The sequence below is a fragment of the Benincasa hispida genome, chromosome 9 (genome assembly GCF_009727055.1).
Source record: "Benincasa hispida cultivar B227 chromosome 9, ASM972705v1, whole genome shotgun sequence".
Lineage (NCBI taxonomy): Eukaryota > Viridiplantae > Streptophyta > Magnoliopsida > Cucurbitales > Cucurbitaceae > Benincasa > Benincasa hispida.
Window position 1 is genome coordinate 27,805,992 of NC_052357.1, and position 10,628 is coordinate 27,816,619.

Consider the following 10,628-nt stretch of genomic DNA (forward strand, 5'->3'; position numbering starts at 1 on the left):
AAATTGTGATCTGACCAACTGGCAAAAAAACCATACGTGTAAGGCATACGCCTCCAGCGCGCCACGAGGGAGGACAGCATGAATGATTCCACGTTATATTGAGACCAATGACAGAGACTATTGTGGACGTGTTTGATCATACACCCTTCACCACTTTACTATAAACACTCTCTTCATCCACCTTATACTAGCTCATGCAGACTCACCATCTAAGTGGGATGCTCATAGGGCACCACAAGTGTCCAAGTCATTTATGAATCTACTAGTTGTGAATTAGTTCAGGGATGAATACGTGAAGTGGAATCATTGAAATCAGACACATTCTCTTGCTCTCCCAGCTGATATTTATAACCCTAGGGGAGGTTTATCTTTAGAAAAGAACACGACTAAGGATTTTTAACTAACGTGTCTGTTTAGGTTCGCCAAGAGTAACTTTTACCTTGAATAGTTGAAACAGCCTTTATGATCCAGGTCATCCAGTTAGACCTTTAACGGAAGTCGTAGTGTGACCAACTGATCGCATTGCTTGGCAAAAAATCTATCTAATCATCCTTTCCAGGTAGGTTCCCAGGTAGGAGGTGGTATTATGTTCCGTCATGCTTAAGTACCAGCCTAGACAGGAAAACCCACCTTCGACAAAAGGTCCTTAAGATAGGATTTAATATAAATTTGAATCTTTATGTCGCATCAATTATCCTGATTAAAACCGATTTAAAAAGATAAACTAGGGGTTGCTAATGCCCGATTAGAACCTTTGGAACTTAGTCTACTCGCATCCAATTTTGAAAACCATTTTTAAAAACAATGGGATTCGACCTCTAAGTGTTTCTTTCGATGCCAGCTCTGCCCAAAACTCTTATGACTTAATTAATCGAATTTTTACATTTCTTTTAGAATTTCTTATTTATTGGAATAATGGTCTTGTTCCTACTATAACAATAAACGCCTCCACAAAACAAATACCACATTCCAACACAACGACGCTTTATAATTGTGCATTAAAAATAAGTGGCTATTTTCTCGTAATGTAATATATCGACAAGCCTATAAGGAAAGCTAGTTACATAGACGAGGGAAGCATAATTGATTCAGGAAGAAGTATGATCTCATCCCAATGAGGAATTGCGTTTGCATCGGCCAGGGGAACTGGTATGTTTCATCTAGTTCGCAAGTATGCTTAGCTTCCCGTGTAGCTTACAATACGTTGCTTTTAATCACAATTCTTTACTCTTAATAGCCTCCCCATATCACAAGCAAGCGCCGTAACTAGGTAGGCTTTAGAAGGAACGATGACCTTCTGCGCAACTATGGGTATTCCTATTGGACAGGCGCGTCAAAGACCTAGTCGTGGTGGAGAATTTTTGTTGGCCAGCAACGTGTTACTGCCTCTAGTGATTATTTTAAATGTACTCATTGTATTGACTATATTTTTTACACACCCACTAGCTTTTAAAGGAGATTTATTGGGAGTTGTGCATGAATATGCTAATTGCCCTAAATTCATCGTACGTTGGCGATGTCTCTATAGAAGAGATTTTAATAAATATAGTATTGACTTCATCAAACTCATTGTCTTTTAATTTTAATTAATATCATAATTGAGATGGCTATTATTGTCTTGTCATATTTTAGTTGCATTAACACTTAAAAACCTTAGACTCTTTACCTTCTTGACATCCCAATGTATCATTGTAATTCATTTCATACATATAGCCCATCAGTTTAATTGTGGAGACAATAATCAAGAATTGCGACTAACAATACATGATTACTATGGATAAATGTTTGGTCATGTTTCAAAGTGATGAACCTAAATGGTCTGTAGTAGACCAACCTCGGAAAGGGTTGGGCAAATGTACACTTTTAAATCTTCTATGCATGTAGGGACAACCATTGATATGCATGGCCGCTTTTGTTAAGGTAAATTACAAAACCCGATTGCTAAACTATGCAACCTCTTACTGATAACTGATCACTTATTAATAATTATCAATCGAATAAAATATTGACATGGCGAGCGGAGGAAACCTATTCTTACAAAGGAATTGTATAAGAGGCCGAACCACGAAATGTTTAGTCTCATTATATAAACAAACGTTCATAAATGGAGACTTAACATTTTCACTAAGGAGGTGGAACCATCAAAAATTACGCGTAAAACAAACCATTGGCAACCTGAACTTTACCATGCAAGGGTTGCAGTTGGAATCTCCTGCTACACCTACATGAGGGTGAGTGTCTCACTCAATAGGCCCAAATATGGTTGATATAGGTGATGCAATGGCTATGGCCACTGCGTTCTAAAACGAGGACGGTCACAAACAAGCTTTACGCATTTTTCTGATGGATTCGTCTTAATTGGGAGCTAGGAACACAGCAGTAAACAGAAAGTAGGAATTCAACTCCTTCCCTTGGCTGGGTGGCCAAAGTCTGGGTAATAGCATAAATTGTGCTCCCTTAAATACGCTGATTTTCTGAGGGCTTGAATAATGTGGCGCCACACCCTCTCCTAGTCCAAGAGTGTTATAGTCAGTTTTTGAGTTTAGGACTATGAATCTATTGTTCATTAGAGAGATCAGTGGGTATCTTAGGGATTTATAACTAACCAAACTTACTACGCGCGAAAAATGGTTATTTTGGCCTAGGTGTAATGGATAACGGGTATAAATTACAACGTGGTATTTATCGCTCATATAAGTAAAATAATGAGAGAATGCGACGATTAAAAAATAAGCCATATCAATGTCCAAAAGCGTAAAACTGACAGGAGAAATTCACGTTATTTGTCTAGGAAAAATCATCTTACGGTATGCGCGACAAGGGAAATTGCGATCCAAAAGGAGCGATCGTCTACACGAAAGAGTAAACGCTCTACTCAATCGTTTACCTACACTTCTAGAGCTAAACGATCATTTAGCAACGATCGTGTACCTTTTACTATGCGATGAAGCATAAAGTATGCAATCGTGCAATGCGCTCAGCAATCCAAGCCTTAGACGATCATCTAAATGACAATGATGCGGTGAAGCACTATCATCTAAACGATCATTGAGCGAGCGCCTTTGTATTGTATACCGCGTGATCGTGTAGTCAGTAACTATGCGATGAGCATGCTAACTACATGATCGTTTGGCATGCGCCTTTTTCTAAACGATGAGCATCAAATGCTCCCACTCGATCATTTACCTCTAGTGTCTCCGCGATTGGGCAACCAACGCTATGTGATAGAGTAAATGATTTACCCCATCGTTTAGCATTAGCTAAATGATCATTTAGTAAATACTACACGATCGCATAGAAAAATCAACACGATCGTTTAGAAAAATCCCAATGATCGTTTAGCTGAGGCTACATGACACGACCAACTCTTGGTCTTCTTCTTCGCTGAGAACCGCATCTCTATGCTTCGAAACTTCATCACGAATGACTTGAATAACTCAAACACTTTGAATTATAGACTCGATTGCATGTCAATTATGCCCAAAAAACACAGGGGCCTTTACAAATTAACACTTTTAATTTAAAGAAAACTTTAAACCGAGGCAATTAACCTGTAAATAATTATCAACGCCATCCACAAACGCATTTAACAATTAAACGCAATGCAGAAAACCCACCACGGCTGTAAAAGAAGTTCAAAACAGAAGTGAAATTTGGAATATTAGATCAACCTGGCTCTGATACCAATTGAAGGAAATCGAACATGAGGATTTCCATGAGCAGCAGAATGATCGTTCCAAATTTCATTCATATATGAACATTAACAATTACAATCAAGAAACAAAAACAACAGGCTATGCACAAAACGAAATTACAACATGCTTTAATAAGATCAAAGGAAAAATTAGCATACCTTTGAAGACTCATCTTCAACACCCTTGATCACGAACGCTCAAACAATCAGCAAGACTGCAAACCCAAATGCTCGAACACTACGACTGCAACACAGGATGATCACAGCGACCACGAACACAGTGAACGAACTCCAATAACCTCGACTATGTCAAGTTGAGTACGACACCACCACAATGGCTACTTTAGTATTCTCGGTGTGAGAATCCAGAAGTGTAGGCTCTGTGTGGACTTGGTTAGAGGAAGAGACTGGAGGAACAATCATGTAAACAATTGAGCAACTGGGAGATGACAAGTCTGTCGTATAGACGATGTCCAATCGTTTAGAAGAAGCTTCGTAATCGTTTAGCAAAAGCTTCGCGATCGTTTAGCTATCGGCCAGTTGAGTGACTATCGTGTTGAATTTAATCCACTCGCATATACATAGACTAGTCATCTCGTGGTCTGGTCTTATACAAACTCTTTGTATAGGACATCCTCGCTCGCATGTTTCCACATGAATGGTCAGGATCTACCGTTTCCACATGAATGGTCAGGATCTACCGTCTCCACATGAATGGTCAGGATCTACCGTCTCCACATGAATGGTCAGGATCTACCGTCTCCACATGAATGGTCAGGATCTACCGTCTCCACATGAATGATCAAGATCTACCGTCTCCACATGAATGGTCAGGATCTACCATCTATAGTAGTTCACAACACTTATAAACCTCTACAAAGCGGGTCGTAACCGTAGTGTCACTAGGATCAGGTATCCCACCTTAATCATTATACTCAGACCTATTTAGGTTATCACTTAAGGCATGATCCACTTGTATATCTCATATACATGCTTAAGTTTACATACAATAACTATAGAGCTTTGTTTATTGGTGTAGGATTGTATCAGCAACAGCGGAAGCACAAGAATCATCTAAGCACTCAAATTCTCTAATTTTGGCAAAATATAAAGCATGTTCTTGCTGAAAACAAGTGAGTTTCAAGATATACCTCTTGTAGAACTTCTTCAAAGCTCCTTTTCCAACTGCTATCTTCTCCAAATTTTGTTGCAGACCACCTCAAGATCTTCTTCAATATTCTCTTGGTGCTTTAAATTGAGTTATGGGACTCAAAACAAGCTAGAAACAAGGGATGAAGAAGAAATACTCACTGTAGTAATCTTGTTGAAGAACCCTTTCTTCAATCCGAGTTTTCTCTAAAATTCTCTATAGATTGCATGCCCGATTTTCACTTCAATCTCTTCATTATATTGCAGATCAACATGCAAAGGAGAGAGTTGCATGAGTTGCAGCTCATGCTTGGAAAAGACAAGGCAAAGAGAATGCCATTTGAGTGAGCAAGTTGAAAGATGGATAATGGAAAATCAACTTTTTCCATTTTGTGTTTTGTTTTTTAATTTTTCAATTTTATCACAAAATCAAAATTTTATTTTATAAAACTATTTTGATTTTAAAAATAAAAAATTTTAATTAATTTCATAAATTAATTATTAAATAAAACTTAATTAATTTAATATCAAATATTAAATTAATTTTAACACATATCCATCTTTATATATTTAAATCATATTTAAATATATAAATTCTCCTATTCCGTTTAATTCTCAAATTAAACATGTAATTATATCTCATATAATTACTAATTTCCTTAATTTTAATTTGAACAATTCAAATTAACTTATCATGCTATTCTAGAGCTAGTCCGTTACAAGCTAGTAAAGGGACCTCGCAGACCTATAAATCATGGGCTCCAACGATCCGAGATTAATTGGCTAAACTCATTTGACCAGATTAATCCTCATTCGTTAACTAATGGGTCACTTCATTAAAGCTCATAGTTGCACTCCCCTCACTGTAAATATATTATGTCCACATGATTTAACCATAATTAGCAAGTCGACCCTTCACAAGTTGTTCGTAATAACGGCTGGGTCAAATATATGTTTTATCCCCGAGATTACGTCTTATTCCTCAAGTCCCTACTGAACCTCTAATGAACAACTAGTTTATGATTCAATCACTAAACCAAACTCTCTCAGCCCAGTGAGAGGGTGGGGCCCTTTGTTCAAGACCTGGATTCAGTACTTGAGAGAACAACCTTTCTCCTATCCCTAAATCGGGTAGGTGTGAACTCCGTCTTGCACCTTATGTCCCCAGTTATCTATCTGGTCTTACCCCTGAATGGGAGTCTTATTGAGCTGACGTTGTTGAGTCAACCCTCACCTATACAAATCTAAGGGCAATCCCGAATAAACAAGAGTTCATAGTTAGCTCAGGATTAAGATCGAGTTATCTAGGTCATATAGGTGAAATAGTCAGTCTTAAACAGTAAACAGTGTTATAAAGTAGGAGTGACTTATTTTTTTGTCCTGATCTTATGCAAACTCATTGCATAGAACGCCCCTACTCCTCGTGTCATAACATGTACGAGTTAGGATCACATCATATTTAGCACTTTACAACTCTTTGTAACAACTACAGAGTAGGCCACATCCAATGGTGTTACCAGAATAAGGTGCCCAACCTTATTCATGTATCATAGATCATTTTGACTATTTACTCAAACCTGATCCACTCTTATGTCTTCAGATAAAGTTCAAGTACTCATACAATAGTCATGGGTCTTAGTTTATTGGATTTAGACTTTCATACAATTTATGAAATCAATAATAAGTATATTGATTATAGAAAATATTTATCGTTTTACAAATTGCGAGTTTTAGGACATAAAACCCAACAATTGGATATGAGTAAATGTCAGATAAAATAACTCTTATTTTATTCATAACAATGTATATATATTACAAACTACGAGACTCCGAGAGAATTAGGACACCAATCCCAACAAACAGTTCCTCCACATGTAAATAGATAATCTGTTTGAGATCTAGCTTTGTGTGGATCAGATAAATATCCAGAATCTGCATAACCAACTAGATCAAAATTTGATTTATTTGAATAAAACAAACTCATATTGATTGTTTCTCGAAGATAATGGAGTATATGCTTAATTCCGTTCCAATGTCTTTTTGTAAGAGAACTATATCTAGCTAATAAAAATACTGAAAATGCAATATCTGGTCTTGTATTATTAGCAAGATACATAAGTACACCAATTGCATTAAGATATGGTACTTCAGGACTAAAAAGTTCTTCAGTATCTTCTCGGAGTCGAAAAATATCTTTCTTTATATCCAATGAACAGATTTCCATTGGAATATTTAATGGATGTGCTTTGTCCATATAAAATCTTTTCAAAAAATTTCCTGTATAAGTTGATTGATAAATAAATATTCCACCTGCTTAATCCTCAATTTGCAAGCCAAGTCAAAATTTTGTTTATCCGAGATCTTTCATCTCAAATTATTTCATAGGATATTCTATTGCCTTTGAAAACTTTTCGGGAGTTCCAATTATATTCAAGTCATCAACATATACAGTTATAATAGCAAATCCTAATTATGATTTCTTTATAAAAACACACAAACATATTGAATTATTTTGATATCCTTCTTTCAATAAATATCCACTCAAGTGATTGTACCACATCTGTCCTAATTGTTTTAATCCATATAGTGATCCTTGTAACTTTATTGAATACCATTCCTGAAAATTTGATGTATATATTTTAGGTACCTTAAATCTTTCTGGGATCCTCATATAAATATCATTATCAAGAGACCCATATAAATATGTTGTGACTACATCCATAAGATGCATATCCATATTTTTATACACAATCAAGTCATTTAAATATCTTAATGTAATTGCATCCACCACTGGAAAATATGTCTCCTCATAATCAATACCAGGACTTTGTGAAAAACCTTGTGCAACTAATCTTGATTTATATCTTGTGACCTCATTATTTCCCTTTTTCTCACAAATACCCACTTGTATCTCACAAGTTTACCTTCTGGTGTTCGAACTATTGGTCTAAGAACCTGACATTTTGAAAGTGAGTTTAATTCTGCCTCGATTGCTTCTTTCACTGAAGCCAATCTTTTCTATGTCGACATTCTTCAACAGATTTTGGTTCATGATCATCATTTTCCGATATAATATCAAGAATAACATTATATGCAAAACATGTTGTCAATAATTACATTAGTTTGATTCCATCTTTTTCCTGTCATAACATAGTTTATTGAAATTTTATTATTATCTTTAGGTATTTCACCTTTCTCACTAGTCATGTCATGATTTCTTTATGGGTATTTACATCCTCAACCAGGTTTTTTTTCACTATTAATTATTTTTCGTTTTCGAGGATTTTTATCTTTGGAATCCATTGGTCCACCACGCTTCTGGCATGTTCCAGACTAATTAGTGACAACTTGTTGTGTTAGGATATCAATTTTTTATGGAACATTTGCAACTATTATATGTGATCTGTACGGGGATCTAAATGAGACAATAACGATGCATTCCATGTAATTTCTTTTTCCAACTTCTTAATTCCTCCCCCTAATGTTGGAAATTTTATCTAATTAAAATGACAATCAACAAATCATGCAGTAAATACCCGTTAGGGGCTCCAGATATTTAATAATTGATAGGGAATCATATCCAACATCTATTTCTAACCTCCTTTGAGGACCCATCTTAGTGCATTGTGGTGGAGCAATTGGAACATATATTGCACATCCAAAAATTCTCAGATGGGAAATATTTGGCTCATGACCATAGCTAATTGTAATGGCGAGTACTTATGATAAGCTACTGGCCTAATGCGTACAAGTGACGTTGCATGCAAAATAGCATGTCACCATACAGATGAACAAGACTTAGCTCTCATAAGTAATGGTCATGCAATTAATTGTAAAGGTTTTATAAATGATTCTGTAAACCATTTTGTGTATGAACATGAGCTACAGGATGTTCAACACTTATCCCACTTGACATACAATAATTATCAAAAGCTTAGGATGTAAATTCACCAACATTATCAAGATGAATGATCTTAATTGTAGAATCTGTAAATTATGCTCTTAACTTAATTATTTGAGCAAGTAATCTTGCAAATGCAAGATTTCGACTTGATAATAAGCACATGAGCATCTGTTGGATACATCTATTAATACCATAAAATATCTAAAAGATCTACTTGGTAGGTTAATGGGTCCACATATATCACCATGAATTTATTCTAAAAATGCAGGTGATTCAGTCTCCACTTTAGTTGGTGATGGTCTAATTATCAATTTTCCTTTAAAGCAAGCATCACATGATAATTCATTAGATTGAAGAATCTTCTAGTTCTTCAATGGGTGTCCATTTCAATTCTCAATAATTCTCCTCATCACTATAGATCCTGGATGACCCAATCGGTCATGTCAATTTGTAAATATGTCTGGATTCATGAGCTTCAGGTTCATTGTTGCATTTGTTTCAATTACTCGTATATGAGTACAATACAATCCAGAAGATAAAGTATACAACTCTTCCAATATACGTTTTTTATTTAAGACAGTGGATATAATATATAGATATTTCACATTATTCTTACTATCAGTCTCAATATGATAACCATTGCAACGTGTATCTTTAAAACTTAGAAGATTTCTCTTTGATTGACTAGAGAAACAATGAATTTTCAATTGTAAATTTTGTTTTTCTGGTAAAATAATATTTGTTTTTCTAAAACCTTCAACCAAATTTGCAGAACTAGATATTGTATTTACTTTTGCTTTTAGCATTGTCAATTTGAAAAAGTATTTTTTTTTTATTTGTAAGTATTGTGTGTGTAGTTACACTGTCTGCCAGACATAGATCTTCATTGCTTATTTTTTAAACGCTCAACATATGAAAATGATCATCGTTTCTTCATTAAAAGAAAATAATTACAATAAGAAAAACAACACTTAAAATATACAAAAGTTACTAAAAAAAACATGAAGACAGATAAAAGACATTAAGTCTAGATATTCTTAAAGTCAAAAGAAACACTTGATGTGTCACCAACTGTGCTAATCTTCTTTTCAAGAGATTTAAAGAAGTCCGCCACATCTAAATTTGTCGTATGGGATGGGTCTATCATTATCCTGGTATGCAAAATTTGCTTCCAAATTTTTCTCTTTTTCCTTCAGGGAGGCTTGATAAAGATCAACTAAGTGTTTTGACATACGGCAGATACGTGACCAATGCCCAGTCATTCTGCATCGAAAGCATTTATTTTCAACACTTTTTGGACTCTTATCTTGTGGAGGTTTTCCTTTGTGATCATCATTTTGTGTGGTTCTTTTGAAATTTGAATAATTAAACAACTACCAAGAAAATAATAATTATTTCTTCCTCTACCACGACACAACCTCGACCACGATTATTATTAAAATTTACAACATTCACTTCAGGGAATGGTGTCGTTCCAGTTGGTCGAGATTCATGATTTTTTATCAATAACTCGTTATTTTGTTCGGCCACGAGAAGACATGAAATTAATTCAGAATACTGTTTAAAACCTTTCTCTCGATATTGTTGTTGCAGAAGCATATTTGAGACAAAAAAATGTCTTCTCTAACATATCAGCATCAGTAATTTTCTCTCCACATAACAACAATTTTGAACTGATTTTAAATAATGCAGAGTTGTAATCATTTATTGATTTGACATCTTGTAGCCTCAAGTGCATCCATTCATAACGAGCTTTAGGAAGAATAAATATTTTTTCTTTTTATGATCATACCACTCTTTTAAATTTTTTTACAAGATACAGGAATCTTTTATTATAAGATAATCCATTTTCAATCCCTCGTGGAGATGATGACGAAGGAA